The 18738-nt window shown below is 37.0% G+C and overlaps 1 protein-coding gene across 7 annotated transcripts in view; it reads left to right on the forward strand.

Annotated features, from left to right (window-relative positions):
* The window catches only part of SLC16A7 (solute carrier family 16 member 7), a 205962-nt gene that overhangs the window by 79350 nt on the left and 107874 nt on the right, over positions 1-18738 (forward strand). The window contains exon 1 of one of the 7 annotated variants that reach the window (XM_070370519.1): positions 5444-5539. The exons of the other annotated variants lie outside the window; for them this stretch is intronic. The gene's annotated coding sequence lies outside the window, so the exon portion shown is untranslated. Of the gene's footprint in view, positions 1-5443; positions 5540-18738 lie in introns of those variants that run through there. 7 annotated transcript variants of the gene reach the window in all.

Below are 18738 nucleotides of genomic sequence, written 5' to 3' on the forward strand. Positions count from 1 at the left end.
GAGTTAAAAATCCAGAGGGATGGGAAGGGAGGTGGGGCGTGGCTCTCCTTCCCTCCTTGAGGACTCTGTAACCAGGCCAGTAGAGTGGAACCACTTGACTACAACTACTTTGCACCCAGCACCCTCTAGAGAACAAATCCCAAGCATGAGGGCTCCTCCTGAAATGGGGGAAGGGAGCAGCACTCTGGCAGGGGCATGGACTGTGTCCCACCTCAGGCTGCTTGGTTCCTGCCTACCACACCCCTCCACAGCCTGGGGTAGGGGTATTAGGGGACTGAGCTAAACCTGTGCCTTTCCAAATCTAGGTGTCTGCTTCATACCTCTGCCTCATTACTTTTTTTCCTACCTCTACTGAGATGTACTTAGATGACATATGTTATCTAAGTTTAAGGTGTGCATGAATGCATACTAAGTCACTTCAGTCGTGTCTGACTCTTTGTGACCCTATGGACCATAGCCTACCAGGCTCCTCTGTCCACGGGATTTCCCAGGCAAGAATACTGGAGTGGGTTGCCATTTCCTTCTCCAGGGGTTCTTCCCAACTCAAGGATCACACCTGCATCTCTTATGTCTCTTGCATTGGCAGGTGGGTTCTTTACCACTAGCAGCACCCGGGTATTTGATACACACATGTATATTATGAAGCTATTGTTACAATAAAGTTAGTTAACATCACCTCACATAATTATCATTTTGTTGTAGTTATGGTGGGAACATTAACGCTGTACTCTTCCTAGCAACTTTCAAGTATACAATATGATATTCTTAACTATAGTCACTGTGCTGTACTGTAGATCCTCAGAACTTACTCAGCTTATAACTGAATCTTTGTACTCTCTGACCAACATCTCCCCATTTCCCCCACTCCTCAGCCCCCGGCACTGCCACTCTCTTCTCTATTAGTTCAGTTCCACATATAGGTGAGATCACACCATATTTGTCTTTCTCTATCTAAATTATTTAACTTTTAGCATAATGGCCTCAAGATCTATCCATGTTGTCACAAAAGGCAGAATTTTTGTCTTTTTTATGGCCAAATAATATTCCAGTTTATACATATACATTTGTGTGTGTGTGTGTGTGTGTGCATGCATGCACATTTGCACCTGTGTGTGGCACATTTTCTTTATCCATTTGTTTGTGGTGGGCACTTAGGTTGTTTCTATATCTCAGTTAGTGTGACTGACACTGCAGTGATCTCAGGAGTGCAAATATCTCTTCCAGGTATTAGTTAACTCTTCTTTGGTTATATACCCAGAAGTAGAATTGCTGGATCATTACAGCAGCGGTTCTACTTTTAATTTTTTTGAGGAACCTCCATACAATTTTCCATAGGGCTGCAGCAATTTACAGTGCCATCAACAGAGTGCCACCAGGGCTCCCTTTTTTCCACATCCTCACCAGCATTTGTTATCTCTGGTCTTTTTGATAATAGCCACTATACTTCTAAAATTTATATTTCATGACATCAGCATTTGAAGATTTTATACTTTAAAGTAATTTAAAATGTTTCAAGGTTTTTGTTAATTTTTAATAAAGATAGAAATTCATTTTGAGGTGTAGAAGAATCTCATACTTGGTAAGATGTGACTGGGCCTAGATGTATTGTTGCCTTGAGCTCTATTTACTCACATCTCATAGTAATGTCTAATGCCTTTGTAGAATTTTTTAAAAAAACAAGAGAAATGATGGCTTCTATGTTACTAACAGCAGTGAAAAGTCCATTAAAACTAACATTAATATTAAAGCTCCAATGTTAATGTTATTGATTATAGTAGTAGATGGAAAATACAAATGATTGTATTATAACATGTGCTAAGTCACTTCAGTCGTGTCCATCTCTTTGTGACCCTATGGACTGTAGCCTGCTAGGCTCCTATATCCATGGAATTCTCCAGGCAGAAATACTGGAGTGGGTTGCCATGCCCTCCTCCAAGGGATCTTCCAGATGCAGGGATCAAACCCACATCCCTTTAGGTTCCTGCATTGGCAGGTGGGTTCTTTACCACTAGTGCCACCTGGGAAAGCCCATCTTGTGACATATCCCAAGGTATACTTGTTTGTGTGTGTCTGTGTGTCCACAGATGGCTGTGGGGTATGAGGGTAGGAAAGCAGCAGTGAGGAGTTATTGATCAGTATGCCATGGTCTGAGCTTCTATTAACTGACCAGTTTAGGCAAAGATACTGAGGTACTGAGGCTTTACTCAAATAGAGAAAGTGGATGCTGGTATAACAACTGGAAAGCTATCAACTTTATTGAAATAAAATCTTGCCTATGGGAAAGAAGGGAAGGAGATGTATTTGAGTCCTTGTGGGAGTAGAATCTACTAGAACTGATAATTCAGTGTGATTGTAGAGAAGTGGAGACAGGATTGCTGACTCTGGCTTTGAGCTGAGTCTCTGACAGAGGCTGCTGTATTTACTAGAAAGCTATGAAACCACGTGCATGCTGAGGGTGATGGTGGGGAGCTAAGAGGAGTCAGAAGTTCTGAGCTAGAAGTTCTGAGTCAGAAGTTCTCTCTCTGAATGTGTTTCCTGTATCGGCTGAATACAGTAAGATCTATTAACTGGATAACAGTCAAAGAAGGAAGTATCTTAAATGTTCCCTATACTCAAATCATGTTTCCAATAGTTCTGCTCTAGTATTATTGAGCTGCTGTCATCAGCAAAAAAGGAAATCTGTTGAAATGGCAGAATACCTCTGTATTTTGAGTTTAGGACCCCTTTGCTCCCATTATATTTTCCTGTGGTATTTTGAAAGTTTGGAAGAATTAGCTTATGCAAGAAAATTTAACTGAGGACTTTTTTTCCTTCTATGCTTATCAAAGTTAAAAAGAGATTTCCTTTTTCATTATAACTCTGAGGGATAATTAACTCAGGGAATAAATTTGGGTTGTTATCTTCTATTATATGCTGATTTCAAACTCTATTGTAATTCTAGAATTCTGAAAATAATGAGATCACAATTATGCTTAATGAATGTTAAGAGTATAGTACTCTTTCCAGGAAAAGAATAGGGAAAAAACCAACAACCAAATGGGAAAAGCAACCTATTAAAAGATTTCCATTGTGTTTGTGAGGTATTTGATTAGGCTTTTGACTAGTTCACTGCTTTTCCTCACCCAAGTATCTACAACTGAGCTTTCGGCTTTGCGGAATTTCTTACATTTTTTATGCAGATTAAAAACTTGAATCTTCCCTATTAGCTCAGTTTTTACTCCTTAGTCATAATGTAGAAAACATCAAAATCTCACAAGGGAAATATGTGAATCCTGCATGGAACTTGGGAATAATGTTATAAACAAATTCATAGCCAAGAACCCATTGTCATGTTTCAAACGCAGAATTAATAACCTGTTCCAATAGCACACATGCTATTTATCAAGGTTTTCCCCTGAGGCTACTTTCTGTCTTTCACTTTCTTGTCCCTGAATTATTGAAGAATTTTGGAAACTGGAAAAAAAAAGAAAAAACTCACTCTACCACATTTTTGGAATTACTCTTGAGAATTTATAACCTTGGCAAAGGTTAGTCACCTTCAGCCACTTTCTCCCTTGGGCTCTTGGTGAACGAGTCTGTTTTGCATTTGGCTTTTCTTTCCTCAAAGGTTTATGTAATAAACATAACTGTCTGTATTACTCAGATAATAATTTTTTAAGGATTTAATGTTGTTGTAACAATAAGCAGAGTCATACAAAATAAGTACAAAATATATTGTTCATACTTCTGCCAATTCTAATTTTTATAGCTCTTATGTTATATAATTATTCTCTTGATAACATAATATTTATATATTAAACAGATATATTTTTGTATTTCTCTTTTTATTTAACTTTAGAACATTTTATAATAATACTAAATAAAAATATTAATCACACATGAGACCTTTTGAAATTTAGCCTTCTTGGTATAATTAACGATATGTTTGCTTAATAAAGTTAATAATTATTTATTTGCATAGAATTGGGTCTTGTCGTTTGGTATTATATAAAAGTAATTGATAAAGCAAATGACTATTGAAATTTTCTTCTTCTGCATTTCAAAAAAATATTACTTGAAGTATGTCTGTGGGGTACATAATGAAGTTATTATTACATCAGGTAATTTTACCCTAAATAAATGTACTGAACACTTACTACCTACTAAGCACTTTTCTGTGTTGGGACAAAGGTATTTGAAGAGTTCTCAGTAAAGATGTCATCTGCTTTTGATTTCTGTGCTACATAATTGTGAAATCCATATTACAATTCATTTAGTGTTTTAAAACTTCAGTGTATGTCTAATATTGTACAAGACAAAATTTCCCAGTGCTTTTATTTTGTTTCATTTTTTTTAACTTAAGATTTTAATAGAAGATGGAAAAACACCGAATGTCTTATTTTGTAAAGGCATCTGCATCATTTAGTTAAAAAAATTAGAAGAAATGTCAAGAGATAATTTATGTTAAAACTTTCTGGTTATTGAAACCATTATATATGTACATTTAGAAATGCAGCCTATTAACATCTTTGGGGATCATATTTTACAAGTTGTTGCTTATTGCCTAAGTCTAAATAATGGCATCTTTCATATGGGAAATCAAATTCTCATCTACTAACCATAGAAAGGCTGACCTGCCATTCAGTGGAGAAAAATGTGGATCTTGGATCCAAATAACAATAATAACCAGAATTGGAATCTAGGACCCAATATTTACTAACTATCTGACCTAAGTAACCAAATCTGAACCTCTGTGTCCTCATGCTTTAAACATGTATTATAATAGTCTATCTTGTAGGGTCCAGAGAGTGAGGTCATGAATGTCAAGTGTTCGGTAAAATAACCTACCTAGAATATGGGAAACACCCACTAAATGATGGCTCTTCATTTCTATAAAGCTATTGTAAGTTCGTAAATACAAAGACTCACCATCAGATACCCCATTACACTCTTAGGGGAGGACCCTTTGTGACAGAGGGCAGGCATTTACTGAATGGCTGGCCAAGTAAGCCGTGTAGTGTGTGATTAGGCAACAAAATGAAACTATCTGCCTCTCAAGGGGTTCAACACATGGCCCTGGCCTCTTTATTATTGTTCATAACTGATTGAGTAGTAGTATACCAGGTGAAGATTCACTGATGTTTTAATTTATATCTTATATTAGTTTTGCAGTATGTTCTATTCATGATGTTAAATCACACGATGGTCCATATACTTGAAAATGTGGTTGTAGCAACATCTGAGAAAGAGAATCAGGTTAAATTTAGCAGCTTAAATTGCCAAACTTGGTTACCTTCTTTGACCCAGGGTATAATTTAAGCCAAGTTAACTTTACACTGTAAAAAGTATGAACTAATGGTGCATATCAAAGCAAGTCCTTCAAGAAGAGATAGTGCTACCTTTTCCCTGATTTGAGAGAAGCAAGAGTGGGAGGGCAGAGTAGAGAGTCTCTTGAGATATGTATGCAAGTTTGCTTCCAGCTAAAAGTTAATGATCAGTTGCCTCGATTCTCATCTCTGAGCCCTGAGAAGTAGCACACTCGTGTTCTCTGTCTATTCAGGTAACTTTTAAAGTATACAGCTTGTACCCATGTTAAGCTATACTTTAAATAATAGACATTTTTTATTCCTTTAATATCAATTGATTTCATGTTCTAAGTTTAATGAGAGTGAAAAAGTCTGCAATTGTTGGCTAATAGAAAATGATTTTACTTTTAAGTGGTATTGGGTTAAGGGTAATGAGGTATTATTCTATGCTTATATTATATAAATAGATTTTTTAAATGTTTTTATGAAACTAACTGTTATCATTCTTAAATCTCTTGGCTGAAAGATGTATTAATCACACTTAATTAATACAGTACATTATATAGTCAGCCAAGTTGTCATTAGTTAAGAAAATTTTAAACTTTATTTAACATTGGAATTTTGAAGGAACACTGAATCTTTAAATAGTAAAATTTCATTTTTACTTGATATTAGATAACAATATTGGAAGTAATCTTATTTTTCTCATTCTAAATCATAATGTTTATAAACATCTATGTGTACTTTGCTATAAAACTGTAAAAATGAATTGGGTTTTATTATAGGGCTTAGGTAATTTATTCCCAAAATGTTTGGAACTATATTATGGAAAGATATAAAGTTATTGTGTGTGATGCTTCTGTATATTTATATGTAATTAAAGACATTGACTATTAATTTTACAGTTTGAAGGCTGGTTTCTCAAAATAAAAATATCTACTCTATACATTTACAGTGTAATCATATTCTGTACTGAGTTCTCAACATAAAGAGATACATTTCTTAAGCCACTGGAGCTGTAACTTAGATGAATGTATTTTCTGTTCTTTCTAAAGTGTCTGGCCATTGTTATCTTTATTCAGCAAATATCCAAGGTCAAAAAAACCTTTTGGTTGTATTTAGGCTCACATGATAAAGACAAGTAAACATCAAAAGCTAAGTGTAATTGTGGTACTACTTATGCAGTTTTCTATTTATATTTTTCTTGAACTGAAATTAAATGTCAGACAGTGATAAATGATTTTGCTATTGAAATTGGGAACTCATAGAAACCTTGAAGAACCATCACATTTTATATATGAGAAACTGAATCCAGAAAAGGAAAGTAAAAACAGCTATTGAAAGTTTTGGGACTGGTAACAAAAACTCTATTTACTGGGTGACAAATAGAGTTAATGATTTCTTAGGCAGTGTTCATGTTGTTTTTGAAAAGGAAATCATTTTTAGTCCTCAATACGTTTCAGTTTGGAGGAAGAGCTAAATAAATACTGGCATTTAAGGTGTAGTTGTGCAGTGATATTTTCCAGATTCACCATAAGTGTGGCTGAAACTTTTGTTATCAATTTATTATAACTTATATAATCTGTGTCTGTATATGAATTTGCTTAGGTATGTTTATGTTCTCAAAGTTAGAGAAAATAGTTTTGTAACTTCTCCTTTTGATACACACTAAAGCCATTCTGACAGGTTCATAATTTGTAAGTTAAATATTCAGATGGCTGAAGTTTCACTAATTAAGGAAATACTAAATATGAGTAAAATCAGATATGCAGATATATATGAGGCACCTTCATTTAAAGTTTGAAACAATTTGCACACAGTCTAAAGATAAAACATTTTTTGATTATGATCAAAAAACCAAAGTTTGAGCTCTTAGCACATTTTTCAATTAATCTTTTATAATAATAAAATATGTTTATATTCAGAACTTGGCTTGCAATTATTAATATGTAGACAAGAGTCTAATTTACTGTGTCCATTGGATATTTACTTACTTCTCACCTTTCTACTGAGAGTATGCAAACCAAATTACCATCAAATAGTTTGTCTCTGTTCCTTTAGTTCGTTACCAGATCTACTCCAGAAACTGCTGAAAATGTCACCAAGGTCCCTTGACAGTTACCCATAAATATCAACACACAAATATATACAAACACACATGCACACACACACACACACATGCATACAGACACAGAAGATCTATCTAGGGAGGAAAATAGAGCATCAATGCTTTCAATTCCATAAAGGATGTAGGTGTTGGAAAACTTTGCTTAAAATCCCTGAAACACAGTTAACTTGCTTTGCCCATTATGGGCAAATCACATAATTTGTAAGAGCCTCTGTGAAGTAAGCTATAAATGGAGGTTATAGCTTAGGGCTTCCATAAGGAAGCATAGGGCTTCCATCACTTGTTTAGTTTGAGAATAATGTGAACTTAAATAAAAGTAGATTCTAAATCTTTATTGAGCACTTCCTAAGCCTTCGGTTCAAACTAGGTGGCTTGAAATACAGAAATGTATTCTCCCTCAGTTCTAGAAATAAATAAGTCTGAAATAAAGCGTTGGCAAGGCTTTCTTAGAATCTTGTGGAAAAGGATCCTTCATTTCCTCTCCCACCTTCTGATAGACGCAGGTGTGACAGCATGTCCAATTTATGCATCTGTGTTCCTATGGCATTCTCCTTGTGTTTGTCTTCATGTGGCCGTCATCTTATAAGGACGTGTATCTTATTGAATTAGAAGTCCATTATGCTTCAGTATGCAGGAGACGCAAGAGACACGGGTTCAATCCCTGGGTCAGGAACATGCATTAGAGTAGGAAATGGCAACCCACTCCAGTATTCTTGCTTAGAGAATGCAGTGTACAGAGAAGCCTGGTGGTCTATGGTCCATAGGGTCACAAAGAGTCGAACAAAACTGAAGTGACTTAGCAAAGACACACACACACACATGCACACATACTTCAGGATGATCTTATCTTAAAAATGACATCTACGCTGGCCCTATTTCCAAATAAGGTCATGTTCTGAAGTTTTGAAGATTAGGACTTAAATATATCTTTTCTGAGGGACACTGTTTAATCCATAAGAGTTTGCATTTTGATACTCCCCAAACCCACATCCTTCCCATGTAAAAAATATGTTCACCCAATCCCAATATCCTCAAAGTCAATCACTGCAGTATCAACTCTAAGTACCAATTTTATCTAAATCAGTTTTGGGTGAGGCTTGGCATATAGTCCAGCCAGGGAAAAATTCCTCTCCATCTGTGGACGTCTGAAGCCTGGAAAACAAGTATTCTTGTTTCCAAAATACAACAGTTAGACAGATATAGAATAGGCATTCCACTTTATAAAGGGAAAAATTGGAAGGAAAAAAGGACTGCTGGTCCAAACTCTAAAGGGGGTTTTCAACTTAGCTGGACAAATTCCATTAGGTTTTAAGACTGGAGAACAGTTCTCTGTGGTCTGGTGCTCTGTCCTCTAGACCTGATGGGGTGGCCCCTTCCCTTAAGCCCTGCCTTTTAGAACAGGGGGTGGGGGTCCACCCTTTGGAACTGAACTGGTCCTTAGCTGAGGCATCACCCTCTGTGGTTCTTCCTTCAGAGTCATTCTTGCTTGATTTCATCCTATCTCTTTCAACAGTGTTTCTGCCTTGTGCAATTCATGGGGTCCAAGCCATCAGACTAGAAGGTTCTCCACAGATCTTTTCTGGATTCCTGCATCTCAGCCTCTGGCTTCTGATGAGTTGCTTGATTGGATCCATGAGTCAAGCACCTAGTCCCTTTAGTAAATGGTTGTTCTGCACAGTTTCCAGAGCACACTATCTGGATAGGCTGAGGATTTTTCCAGTCATAAGTTCTAGTTCCTTCTTAAAAATTTATGCTTCAACTTTTGTCTAATCCCATTTTACTATCCAAGACAGGGAGTGGCCAGGCCTTGCCTCCCAGTTGGTTAGAAGTGACAACTTCAGCTCTATGTCCAGTTTCATCACTTAAAATGTTTACTTTCCACCCAAAAGAAGAACACAATTCAGTCAAGTTCTCTGCCACAAGGTATCTTTCCTTTGGTGACCAATAACATATTTTTTATTTCTATCTGAAACCTCAGCAAAGACATCTTCAACATTCATATTTCCAGTAATATTCTGGTCAAGACAATCTAAACGTTTACAGTCAAGATCCTCAGAATTATTCTAGCCTTTATCCATTACCCAATTTCAAAAGTAGAAAAAGTGAAAGTTACCCAGTCGTGTCCAACTCTTTGTGACCCCATGGGCTATATCCTCCCAGACTCCACTGCCTATGGGATTCTCCAGGCAAGAATACTGGAGTGGGTTGCCATTCCCTTCTCTAAGGGATCTTCCCAATCCAGGTATCAAACCCAGGTCTCCTGCATTACAGGCTGAATCTTTACCATCTGAGCCACCAGGGAAGCCCACCCATTCCAAAGCCACTTCCAAATGTTTAGGTATTTTTTATAGTAACATTCCATTTCATGGTACCCCAAATTTTCACCATTCTCCAGAGAGACAATCATCAAGAGATTCATTTCAAAGACTTGGCTCATATGATCATGAGGGCTGGCAGTTCTGAAATCTGTAGGGCAGACTGGCAATCCATGTAAGAGTTGATGTTGTAGTCTTGAGTCCAAAGTTCATAGGGCCAACCAGCAAGCTGGAAACAGGCAGGATTTCCATGTTACAATCTTGAGGCAGACTTCTTTCTTCAGGAAATCTCAGTTTTTGCTTGTATGGCCCTCAGTGGATCAAATGAGGCCTACCCATATTGTGGGGGGTAATTTCCTTCACTGGAAGTCAATTGATTGTAAATGTTAATTACATCTACAAAATACCCTCACAACAATATCTCAACTAGTTTTTGACCAAACAGCTGGGCGCCCTATAGCTTAGCTGAGTTGATATATCAAATTAACTGTGAGTGGTGGAACGTATAGGATAAAAGATATGGAGAAGCGTTTGATTTTTTTTAATGCAAAGTGCCTCTTTCTTCTTGTCACTTTTTTTTCAGTTAAGAGAGTTGACTGGAAATTTTCTAGGAAAACTGTAATTTCCACTTTTTGTCTTTTGCCTCCTGAGTCTTCCTTCCTTCTTTTATGACTTATTCTCAGTGTGATATAGGCTGCTTAGAAGGTCCTGGAGGCTTGACTGTATCCGTGTGTGGTAAGTCACTTTAGTCATATCTGACTCTTTGCAACCCTATACACCATAGCCCTCCAGGTTCCTCTGTCCATGGGATTCTCCAGGCAAGAATATTGGAGTGGGTCGCCATGCCCTCCTGCAGGGGATCTTCTCAAACCAGGGATTGAATCCTCATCTCTTATGTCTCCTACATTGGCAGGTGGGTTCTTTACCCTAGTGCCACCTGGGAAGCCCCTTGAATCTGTAGAGCAGAGACCAAAATCCATGTATAATGCATTTGTCTATCTCCTACCCATCCAGGTGGTTCTGTTAAAATAACTTGAAGATCATAACTGTTCTTTGTAATATAACTTTTCATTGTCTACCTGCCTCTACCTCTCTCTCATTTGAAATTGCAATACACACTGCAGCCTCAGGGCCTTTGCATGTGTTCTTCTCTCTTCCAGGATCTCTTCCTTCATTCAATTTTATATTGTATACTGACACTTAATTTTGATTATTTGTTTAAAAGTCACTTTCTCAATGAGGTTAGCCCTGTGAGGTGTTCCCTAATGAACAGATTTAAAATTGCAACTTCCTACCCCTAGTTTTTCATTACTTCCTTTTGGGTTTCATTTTACTCCATAAAGGTTATCATCATGAAAAATGCCTTTCATTTTACTTACTGTTTCTTCTTTTCCACCTGTTTTTCTACTGGAAAGTAAAAAACCGTGAGAGCAGCAGTTCCCATCTGTTTTGTTTATCACTTATTCACTGTGCCTGTAATAGTGCCAAGCACATGTACATAAAATAGTTCCTCATTGAATAATTAAATTTTGTCTTAGCTCAAATGCCAGTGCTTCATAGATGCACTTCATAGATGGAGACCCATGCTTTTCTCTTTTATTGCTCCCCTTCTCTCCTTCCCCGTGGCCTGTAATAAAAGCCTTTCTGGGGCTTCCCTGGTGGTCCAGTGGTGACGACTTCACCTTCCAATGCATTGGGTGTAGGTACCATCCCTGGTCAGGGAGCTAAGATCCTGCATGCCTTGTGGCCAAAAGACCAAAACATAAAACAGAAGCAGTATTGTAACAAATTCAATTAAGACTTTAAAAACAGTCCACATTAAAAAAATCTTAAACTTGAGATTTATCATTTTCATTCATGGTTTTATATTATTATTGTATATAAATGTTTCATATATAATATTTTATGAAGTTTTTATTAGTTATCAGACCTCATATTATTGATATATTGAATTAGTCTTTTTACTACATGCTTTGTTTATTTGAGGTGGTTCACACATATAAGTTGAGCTCATCCAGTTTAAATCTGTATATTCCATTCTGTGAATATACATACTTTATCATTCTCCTATTGATAGACATTTAAATTCTAATTTTTAAACTTTTATTTCCATGCTGCTATAAACATTGGTTTACATGTCCTCTTATGCACAAACATGCACATCTAAAAGAGAAATTGATGATTGTAAGATATGTATAACTTCAACAAGCAGTTTTTTAAGTGTGGAAGAGTAACCACTGCTCCACATTGTGTGCTTGTTTGGAAGCTATAGATACCTAGGATGTAAGCCATGGAGTAGCTTGATTTGATTTTTGTTGCAAAGTTCTGCCTGTGTCCCTTTGGCTCCAATGTTAAAAAAAAAAAAAATGTCTCAAGTGGTGATAGGCAACAGGTTTATTTTTTCTTCCTCCGTCAGAAGGGATTAAAGAGGGTACAGAAGATAGCCCAGACCAGCACCTGGCCTGCATCAGTGAGTCAGTTTTATTTGAATTCCCTGGGTCTTCCTGGCAGTGTGCAGGCTTCTCTAGTTGTGTGTGGGCTGTAGAGTGTGCAGGCTCAGTAGATGCTACACTCGTGAACTGACCTGCCCCGCAGCACGTGGGATCTTAGTTCCCCGAAGAGGCCTCGAACCTACACCCCCTGCATTGGAAGGTGGATTCTTAACCATAGGAAAGTCCCCAAGCCAGGCTCTCATGTCTTCCACTTTGCATGGAGCCCTTTGAGGCCCTTCTATCATGCAGAAGATGAACTTCTGCTTCATTGACTGATTCTGGCTCCAGATTCCAGCAGCCTCACTGTTTGACCACACTGTGCTTCTGACAATGAAGATGTTTATTGTTGCTCTTGTTACTATTGGTTAGTTATTTAATTTGGTTTTCTCTTTGAGATTTTATTTTTTATCACCATTATATCCAATGCAAAGTTACAGAAATAACTTGATCTAGGGGCTCACTTTTTACTAGAGTTGTTCAGTTCAGTTCAGTCCCTTAGTTGTGTCTGACTCTTTGCAACCCCATGGACTGCAGCACACCAGTATTCCCTGTCCATCACCGACTCCTGGAGCTTATTCAAACTCATGTCCATTGAGTCGATGATGCCATCCAACTATCTCATCCTCTGTCGTCCCCTTCTCCTCTTGCCTTCAATCTTTCCCAGCATCAGGGTCTTTTCAAATGAGTCAGTTCTTCACATCAGGTGGCCGAAGTACTGGAGTTTCAGCTTCAGCATCAGTCTTTCCAATGATTATTCAGGACTGATTTCCTTTAGGATTGACTGGTTGGATCTCCTTGCAGTCCAAGGGACTCTCAAGAGGCTTCTGCAACACCATAGTCCAAAAGCATCAATTCTTCGGCGCTCAGCTTTCTTTATAGTCCATAACTGAGACTAAAGTGGTTGGCATTTCTGTATTGTAACAAAATAGATCTGCTTTGTGTTCTAATTGTGTGGGTTGCAAAAATGACATTATTGTATAAAACCCAAAGAGCCTTATTTATATTCTTACCTAGATGGAAGGCTGTAGCATCTCTGTACTAATACGGTTTTGTGGGATTAGTTTACAACGGTCCTAGGGCTTTAATTCAAAAGCAGTTTTGGATCTAGTCTGGAGAAGGAAATGGCAACCCACTCCAGTACTCTTGCCTGGAAAATCCCATGGATGGAGGAGCCTGGCAGGCTACAGTTCACAAAGAGGCAGACACGACTGAGTGACTTCACTTTCTTTCTTTTGGATCTAGTCAGCTATTTGAACCAAAGCTTTAATAAAGCTGTGGAATTCTGCACTATAAAGCATAAAGGAGTTGACTCTGACTTGGGATATTTTGTAAGCAAGAAGTTTCCATTTCTATTACTGCTTTCATAAAATAACTTAAAAGGCTCTTTTTTAATTTAGGAATTTTGAGCAGTGTAATAATCATGTCAGGATGATATCAGACATAATCCTCCCACATGTAATAAACTTAACCTGTTGGATAGAATTTCTAGCATTTTATATCTGAGTGTAGAAGAGCAACAACCAAAAATAATGAGTTAGTTTTGGCATAAGTAATATTGAGCTGTTCTTTCTGAGAGCAATTGGTAAATAGATTCACTTATTTCTTGAGACTAATTCCAGAATATACCAGTAGGACCATGTCATTAACTTAGAATAAATGCTGAAAATGAGACTTGTGATGTAGAACAAAATTAAACCTAACTCAGTAAGGAGATAGCTTGTGTTACTTTTAAACTAGAACAGTTGCCAGTGAATATGGGTATTTTTGGTCTGCTAGTGATCCTTATTAAATTTTTTTAGCAATAAAACATTTCATATTAATGCTTAATAAATACATTTTTCTCTTCAATGTAGGCTAAAATCATAGAAATAGTGAATAACTGTCTCATATAAATAGTGAATAACTATTCACTAATAGAAATAGTGAATAACTGTCTCATTTAGGAGGATATTGGTAGCAATGAAGAAAATATCACAATATCCATTTCTCCCCCATAACACTGAACTTAATGTTGAAAACGCTTTGTAAAGATGAATATTTCATTTAGTGTATCAGTTCTTCAAATGGCTTCAGTCTCTGTTGGACTCTGCTATGACATTTTCTGCAGCATCATTGGTTGTCTGACAGAGTCAACTTTTTCCATTAGCTGTCTAAATATACCAGCATCTCTTTTACTAGGAACCTTTGCAAAATATTCTTGTCAGGATCATTTTTCTCATTTCTTTTCACTTCACTAAATCATCTCATTATTCCAGACTCAATCAAAATATATTTATGATCTCCTCAGCTGGTTTAATTGTACTTCCAAGTACAATAGTTATTATCATAGACAAGTTTTTCTCAACTAAAGTTTGATGAAAGAAATTAAACCTTTGATAAGAAAATTAAAGCTAATGCCTTAAGTCCTGCAATGGATTGAATTACCTCCCATGCACTGAGATGCATATATTTATGTAATATTATTAGAACTCAGAAAATGGTCACTCAAATCACTGTCTGTGTTTCAAATAACTCCAGCTGAGAAAAGTTGCCACAGATTATTATAATTTTCCTTCTTATTGTTTGCTATCTCCAAATAATTGTATATTCTGTGAAGTTATGGACCACATCTTGTTCCATCATGGTAGCCCTAATGCTAACACTTAGAACTCTATGTAGGAGTTGCTTGATAAATATTTGTGAAACGAATGATAGAAAGAAGTTTCTTCTGGAAGGACTTTGATGAAATAAAGTAATTTATATCACAATATCCAAGGAGAGATAATATGAACCCAGGTCATGTATGAATTAGTGTTGATATTTGAAGGATCTAGTCAGGTGGGGAGAGTGGTTATAATCTATGGTTATAGTCCTGAGCTCTCAGGTTATTTTATTCATGAGTTAGCTAGTCTGGGTCAGCAAGAATGAAAATGAGTAAGGCCACATGTCTCATTATCCAGCAGGCTAGTGAAGGTTCCTTTCAGAGTAGTGATGACAAGGGTTCCAAGAACAGCAAGAGAGGGGCTCAAATGGTATTCAAGTAACTACTAGTTTTATATTTGCAAGTATTCCTTTAGCCACGGCATTATGGACTGAATGTTTGTGTCCTCCCCAATTCATATGTGGAAGTCTTAACCCCCCAAGTAATGGTTTTAAGAGACGGGACCTTTGGCAAGTAATTAGGTTATGAGGTGGGAGATCTAGTCTGATGGAATTATTGCCCTTATATGCGGAGGCACCAGAGAGCTTGATCTGTCTTTGGCTGTATCCATGCACTACTGTTAGATAGCGTCACTGACTCATGGTTAGATAGCCTCACCAATTCAATGAAATGGAGGACAGAGAAGCTCGCATGCTGCAGTCTATAGGGTCAAAATAGTCAGACATGACTTAGTGACTGAATAAGAACAAATGCACCAAGAAAGGCAATGTAAGCACACAGTGAAGAAGCAGTTTTCTGCAAATCAAGGAAAAGGCTTTCAGTGGAACCTGACTACACTGGCATCCTGATTACAGCTTCTAGCCTCTAGAAGTGTGAGAAAATAAATTGTTTAAGCCATCCAATCTGCCACCCAATATATGATACTGTGTTATGGCAGCCCTCATAGACTAATACACACAGCAAGTCACATGGCCAAGCCCCCAGTAAATGTGAAGAACTATTTAAAGAGGTAGATACCATAGAAAGGGGGAATAATTTCTGGCCAATTTGGCTAATTTTTCAATCTACCATAATTGCATCATAGTCTTTAAATAAATATGATGCATGTAGGTATCATAAACTAGTGAATTATGCTTCTTTGGGTATAATTTTTTTAAAAATGCTACTATTTTAGAATAAATGACCTGGAGCCAAGTATTCTGATGTTATTCAGTGCTTACACATTATGCATGTACTCTTTAAGGGCACTCCAGGACTATTATGTGTTTTACTAGTTTTGCAGACTAGTTCATATTTCCTAGTGGTTATATACATGAGTCCCAATGACAATGCAAGTGAAATACTCATTAAATCCGCCTTCACATAATCTGTTCAGAACTTATAATTTCTATTATTTCATTGCCAATTGACCTTCAGGCAAATTGTCAAGAAATTTATGAGGGTAGCAGCATGAATATGTGTTCCCAAATGTCTCTTGGGTAAAATATGACTCATGGTTTTCTTGGTCCTGAAATGATTAAGCCTCAAACCTGAAGTTGACAGCAGAGTCATTGTACAGATTGATGTTCTCAATGACTAATATTTGACAGAGTTTGCTTCTGATTTATTATGCTGCTAGGTAAAAACAATCTACCTCATTTTTTAGTATTTTTACTATGCTCTTCACTAATTGGATGAAAAATTCAATTTCTTTTATATTGAGAGACATATGCATTTTTAATAAGTTAATCATTTTAAATTAAATTTTTATTCTTTAAAAGTATAATTTTAATGTTTTTTTAATAGGCTGATATAGCCCTGCTCTTTTTTTAATGTCATGTAGCTGCTGATTTTTTCCTAACAGTAAGCCTAATACTTTTGTAAAATCTATTTAGTAATTATTGGATTTTTATTATCATTTATTTATTCAAGCACAGCAAATATACTTGAAAAACAATCATTGACAATTAGGTCAGCCTTTACTAATAACTGAGCTTGAAATTCTAGAAAACAGAAAACTAAGAAATCACTTTTTTCTTACTCAGGATTACTTTGAATAGTTATAGTGTTTTAGAGAATTAAAATATGTTACATTAAAAAAGGAAACAATGCAATAAATAAAAATAGAGGGAAAGGAGACAATATATAGTTCCTTCCTACAGTATTTTCATCTACTAAGCAGATAATAGAACATTGGTATTTATTATATAGCTTATATACCACAGGTATTTTTAATAAATACATATTTTAAGTGACATTTACATAAATTAGAACATTTCTTAAAACTGAAGTAAGTCTCTTATAGGCTGTATATAGCTGAGTCTTTTTTTGTCCATTTAGCCATTCTACACCAATTTGATCTGCTTACATTTAAAGTAATTATTGATGGGTGAGGATTTACTAACACCATCTTGCTAATTATTTTTTGGCTACTTTCTAGCTCCATTATTCTTGCTGTCTTTCTTGGCCCATTGCTTGCTCCATTATTCTTGCTTTTTATTCTTGCTGTCTTCTTTTATGAATTTATAATTTCCCTTAGTTCAGTTCAGTTGTTCAGTCATGTCCGACTTTTTGTGACCCCATGAATCACAGCACTCCAGGCCTCCCTGTCCATCACCAACACCCAGAGTTCACTCAGACTCACGTCCATCGAGGCAGTGATGCCATCCAGCCATCTCATCCTCTGTCGTTCCCCTTCTCCTCCTACCCCTAATCCCTCCCAGCATCAGAGTCTTTTCCAATGAGTCAACTCTTCGCATCAGGTGGCCAAAGTACTGGAGTTTCAGCTTTAGCATCATTCCTTCCAAAGAAATCCCAGGGCTGATCTCCTTCAGAATGGACTGGTTGGATCTGCTTGCAGTCTAAGGGACTCTCAAGAGTCTTCTCCAACACCACAGTTCAAAAGCATCAAGTCTTCGGCACTCAGCCTTCTTCACAGTCCAACTCTCACATCCATACATGACCATTGGAAAAACCATAGCCTTGACTAGATGGACCTTTTTTTGGCAAAGTAATGTCTCTGCTTTTCAATATGCTATCTAGGTTGGTCATAACTTTTCTTCCAAGGAGGAAGCTTCTTTTAATTTCATGGCTGCAGTCACCATCTGCAGTGATTTTGGAGCCCAAAAAAATAAAGTCTGACACTGTTTCCCCTGTTTCCCCATCTATTTGCCATGAAGTGATGGGACCAGATGCCATGATCTTCGTTTTCTGAATGTTGAACTTTAAGCCAACTTTTTCACTCTCCTCTTTCACCTTCATCAAGAGGCTTTTTAAGTTCCTCTTCACTTTCTGCCATAAGGGTGTTATCATCTACATATCTGAGGTTATTGATATTTCTCCCAGCAATCTTGATTCCAGCTTGTGCTTCTTCCAGCCCAGCGTTTTTCATGATGTACTCTGCATAGAAGTTAAATAAGCAGGGTGTCAATATACAGCCTTGACGAACTCCTTTTCCTATTTGGAACCAGTCTGTTGTTCCATGTCCAGTTCTAACTGTTGCTTCCTGACCTGCATACAGATTTCTCAAGAGGCAGGTCAGGTGGTCCGGTATTCCCATCTCTTTCAGAATTTTCCACAGTTTATTGTGATCCACACAGTCAAAGGCTTTGGCATAGTCAATGAAATAGATGTTTTTCTGGAACTCTCTTGCTTTTTCGATGATCCAATGGATGTTGGCAATTTTCCTTAGTACTGTGCCTTAATTTGACTTCCAGGTGGTGCAGTGGTAAAGAATCAGCCTGGCAATGAAAGAGATGTTAAGAGACTCGGGTTCAATCCGTGGACGGGGAAAATCCCCTGGAGGAGGAAATGCCAGCCTATTCAAATATTTTTACCTGGATAATTCCATGGACAGAGGTGCTTGGTGGTCTACAGTCCATGGGGTCACAAAGAGTCC

Source organism: Bos mutus, chromosome 5 (genome assembly GCF_027580195.1).
Source record: "Bos mutus isolate GX-2022 chromosome 5, NWIPB_WYAK_1.1, whole genome shotgun sequence".
NCBI classification, from domain to species: Eukaryota; Metazoa; Chordata; class Mammalia; order Artiodactyla; family Bovidae; genus Bos; species Bos mutus.